The sequence below is a fragment of the Apodemus sylvaticus genome, chromosome 19, assembly GCF_947179515.1.
Source record: "Apodemus sylvaticus chromosome 19, mApoSyl1.1, whole genome shotgun sequence".
Classification (NCBI taxonomy): domain Eukaryota; kingdom Metazoa; phylum Chordata; class Mammalia; order Rodentia; family Muridae; genus Apodemus; species Apodemus sylvaticus.
The window spans coordinates 37,889,500-37,894,569 of NC_067490.1; positions in this window are offsets into that span (position 1 = coordinate 37,889,500).

Genomic DNA, 5,070 nt, shown 5'->3' on the forward strand with positions numbered 1-5,070 from the left:
TTGAATTATTTCTTGGAAGTTCTACTATTTTCAAACAATTATAAATATTTGAAGACTGAATTTTCTATGTTCTGATCAATAATAGTGTGGACATATAAAGAAATATGTAAAGTCTGAAGTTACTTTGGATATTTAAAAGGTAACAATATTTCTTATGACTCTCAGCTATTTTTCAAGCTTCTCTGTAGTCCCCTGTTGCTGCTAGTCTTTCTACAGGTTTTAACAACAAATACAAGTGATATCATTTTAAAATTTATGTCCTCACAAATGCACGAACTGTTTGTGAATCTTTTCTATTTTTCTCAGTCTATTACCTCTTCTCTATCTTAATTTTACTATTGTTCTGGTTTCTTTTATGTCACTGTGACAAATTACCCTGGCTAAAGGACTCTCAAGGGGAGGGGCAAGTTTTATTTGGTTTATAATTTAGGTGACAGTCTGCTATTACAGGAAGTCTCAACACAGAAAGTCTCCAAGACAGGATCTTGAGACAGTTTGTCATATCACCTGCACAGCCAAGGAAATTTTTGTTTGCAGTCTGCTGCTTTCCCTGGTAGTTTCTTTCACTTATGCAGTTCAGGGCCTGGCCTAGGGAATGGTGCCACACACAATGTGCCTAGTTAATTAACAATCAAGGCAATTCCTCATAGACATGCCCATAGACCCACATGAACTTGATAATTCTCACTGTTATTACCTCTTCTTGGTTGTAGCAATTTGATAAGAACTAACCAACCATAAGATAATAACTAATTATGGCCTGTGAAAATATATCCTGCTTAAATATGGAATCAGATGGCCTTCAGCTGTGCTTATCCATACTATTGGGAGACATTAGCAATAGATCCAGACATTTTCTAGAAGAAACTTGGCATGATCCCAGTGTCCTGCTCCAAGAGCCGCAGGGCACTGCAGTCCATTGAGAAGGCTGATATAGCAGATGAAGCTACTTCCTATTTCTGTTGGTTGTTTTTCTTCAATGTTGTGTCTTTATTTGGTCTCTTGTGACTATAAAACTAATATACAGAAGATAATTATTGTTTTTAATGGTGACACTTTTGTTTTTCCATTGATGAAAATGTTTTGAAAGTTTGTTCAACATCTGAAAGTATAATTTATTATGATGTGAAACTATGGCATTTCCTTCAAAACTTTAGTGAAGAACATGGCCTTGAGATAGTGCTAGTAACTTTTTAGTTACCTGACTCATATTATCTTAGAATTCAGTGCCTAATTGGGAAACATATCATAGTAGAAACTTAGAAAAAATATTTTCTAAAATAGCAAATATGCCATAATGATTCAACTAAATTGAACTCTAACGTCAAATATTATTCTTTGCTGCAAACATATACAAACTTATGAGCACTTAACGTTTTATATATGTATATGTATACACATATAACATATATATATATATATATATATATATATATATATATATATATATACCCATGATTTGCCAAATTCTTTGTATTCCTACTTTTTACTCTATCTTTGTGATCTAAAGAAATTGTTAAGGTATTTTCTGTACATGATAATGAATTAAAATTCATAAGCAAAGTAAATTAAATGAATGAATGACTATGTTGTGGGAAAGCTCATTTTCTTTCTGTGATGTTGCAGTTTGATATGTATTCCATCTCAAAACAAAACCTTTTGCTGGATATGGAATTCAAGAGACAGAAATAACTTTTCTATAACTCTCTCTATGTCTTTCTCTGTCACTCTGTCTCTTTTTTGTCTTTCTCTCTGTCTCTCTCTTTGAGAGAGACATATATGTATGTGTGTGTTTGTGTGTGTATGTTTGTGTGTGTGTATGTGTGTATGATCTGTGTTTGTCTAGGTGTGCATTGAAGTTCATTTTTGTGAATGTGGTGTGCACATGACACAGGGTATGTGTTAGTTAGGGGACAACTTTAGGTCTTTGTTCACACCTTCTGCCTTGCTTAGAGACAGGGTCTCTATCTTGTTCTTTCTCTGCATAAAACAGGCTATGTGGACCACAGATTTCTAAGCATTCTCTTTCCTTCACGTCCCATCTCCCAGTAGGTATGTATGTATGTGTATATATATATATATACTGGATTTGGCTCAATGTATTTCCTCAATCAGGGCCATGTATGATATTGAAAATGAAATGCAGGCTTAGGCAGATCCAGGCAATGGACTCTGTGAGGGGGGAGCTGGGAAGAGGGACAGAATTTGGGATGCAGGTTAATGAATTATTTTTAAAAATGAACTGTACTACCAAATTCCATATAATGTTTACTCGAACACACACACACACACACACACACACACACACATTTGTATCCTCACAGGTTAGCATGGCATCAATCATGACAGAAATATGAAAAAGACTGCCACATTATGAAGGCTTAAGATGGAATACTCAGAAGCAGAGATGGGAGAAAGGTAGCTCACTTCTGAAGGAGTACAGTGGGTGCAATGGAATCCACGCATTCCCAGGTCAGATTCAGGATTTGAAGAATTGAGGACTGGAAAAGGGACAATAGAGGAAGATGTCTATAAATATTATCTCTTTTCTTTAGCCAGCATGCAAACGTTGTGCACAACATTGCTTGTGAAAGAGAACAAGGTTTATGTAACTTGTAGAAACAATCTCTGTAGTGATGTATGATAAGTAAGTAGCCTGTTGATTTATTTGATGAAAATGGGATATATAATAAAGTGTTATCTAGCTTAAATTTCTATATAAAAACAGAATTCATTATTCAAGCATTATATTTACCAGTTTGAAGATTTCACACATCTAGAGTCCTGAATTTGATGATTGGGAAAGATAACATGACTGTTGAGTAAGTATGGGATCTCACTGCAAATATTCTCAGCCTTGTGATAATTATTATTGTAGAATAATTGGGGGGCATATTTGCATATGTATAACTTATTCTGGGGAAGAGTGCTGAAAACATATTTAAATTTGTTTCATATAAAAATGGAAAGTTTCCATACATTTTCATATTTGGGATTTATTCTGAGAAAATCAACTCTGTATTTATAAGCTTTTCACTGCATTTCAGTTGTGTCTTGAGGCACAGCCATACTTCTGAGGAGACATTTCTTAACACAATAACAGTTATATAACCCAGGAAGAAAGCTTGTGGTTTTGTTTTTTGTTGTTTTTTTTCCCCAGCATCTGCAACAGGGTGCTGAATTGAGGTTATTATAATGTTCTAAAATATTGTTTAACCTTGTGAAAGACTATAAATATGTTTCAAATTTTATGCCTTCTTTAGTTGGGTTACATAATACAAATTTTTAATGCATAATGTAACTTGCTGTGTGTAAGCACCCAAAGCCGTCCACCATTGGTGAATTGAAAAGTAGGTTCTGGCTCACCTAGAAAATAAGCTGAGCCTTCGATGCTTAGGAGTCAGGGCCCAGGCTGAGGTCAAGTAATCATGTTGACTCCTGAGCCAAGAATTTGAAACAAGAGAACCATGTGTAGACTCCAACCCAAAGCAGAAGCCAAAGCCATGGGTAAGTGTCTAGTGGTTGTGGCATATGACACAGTAGAAACTATTAAAAGACTTAGAAGTAAAAACTAGAGTCTTAGAAATTGTTTTTGTTGCTAGGTAAATGATTCTGTGTACTCGTGAGATGACCCAGGATAAATTGGCTTTATTCTTCTGCCCAAGGTGTTCATGTCTGGCTGCCGTTTCCAAGCTTTCTATAGCCATTCTGCCTCCTGCTGCTCCTTCTAGTCAGAGGCCAACCTTGTACCTTTCCTGATGCCCTCCACCCCTGCTGAGAACACTAATCTTTATGGTTCCATTCATGCAGCCACTATTTTTTCTTTTCTTTTACTCTTACATGTTTAGCATTTTATGTTTGATGAATACGGATTAATTGTACATACTAATACATTTCGGTATGTCACTCCATCCAACACATGTGCACATTGTATATTGATTAGATCCACCCTCTCTGCAGTCTCAGCCATCCATATTCTTAACCATGAGCAATCAGTATTTTAGATTGTAGTTGATTGGTTTTTGAACTCCACAATGGAATGTGAATATGTGATCATTGTCTGTCTGTGCCTGGTTTACTTGATATATTTCACAGAGCCTGCCAGTTCCATGCATTTTGCTTCAGAAGACAGAATTGCATTACATTATTTTGGCTGAAGCTTGTTATATTTAAACAACAACAACAACAACAAAAAACATTTTATTTACCTGTTCAGCCACTGACAACCTCTTAAGTAAATTTCACACCTTATTCATAATGAATGTTATAAATGGGTTTTCTGTTTACTATAGTACTTGCAGTATTTGTGGTATTGCCTTCAAATTTTTTGATTGGAGTCATGTGACTTTTGTGCAGGGCAAGGAATCAAGTGTCAATCTCTTGCGCATCTATACCTAGTCTACCCACCAGCACTTGTTGAAGAGGCTGCCCTGATTTACAATGCATGTTTTTATTTTCTTCCTTTTCAGGGAATGACCTAGCCATAACATCTGTGTACATACTGAACTTTTCTATGTCTTAGGAAGTGTCTTTAAATCTCAGTTCTATCTACGGTCATTTTGAATAGAATAGAGTTCTCCTGAGTATTCTAATTATATTCTATTGCTTGTATCCAATTTCACTGTTTATTTCTGCTTTAAGTATCTCTTCTATTTTATCTCTGTGTCCTTGGAAGGCAAAGACTTTATTTTGCATGTATTCAAACTCCTAATTCCTCACAAGTAGAAAAGATTTATTAACAAATTATTGTTTTTCAGAATGCTGTAATGTTGCAGTGACATTCAGTGACTCTTTGGGCATGAATCATTGATCCTTTACAGGAGTTTTAAACTAGAAATAGAAAAAAAATACCTTGTGCATAGTGTTCTTTGCCCACTCCAAAAGAAGAACAGAAAACAGAAATTTTAAAATAAATTTGTTGACCTTATAATTTTATTAAAATAAACCATAAATGTCAACATAAGAGCCCTACTCTATCATTTTATAATATTACTTTCTGCAGACAACTATATGTATTCATATTTTAAATAGCTATATATTTACACAATGAAATATTAAAACAGTTTCCTG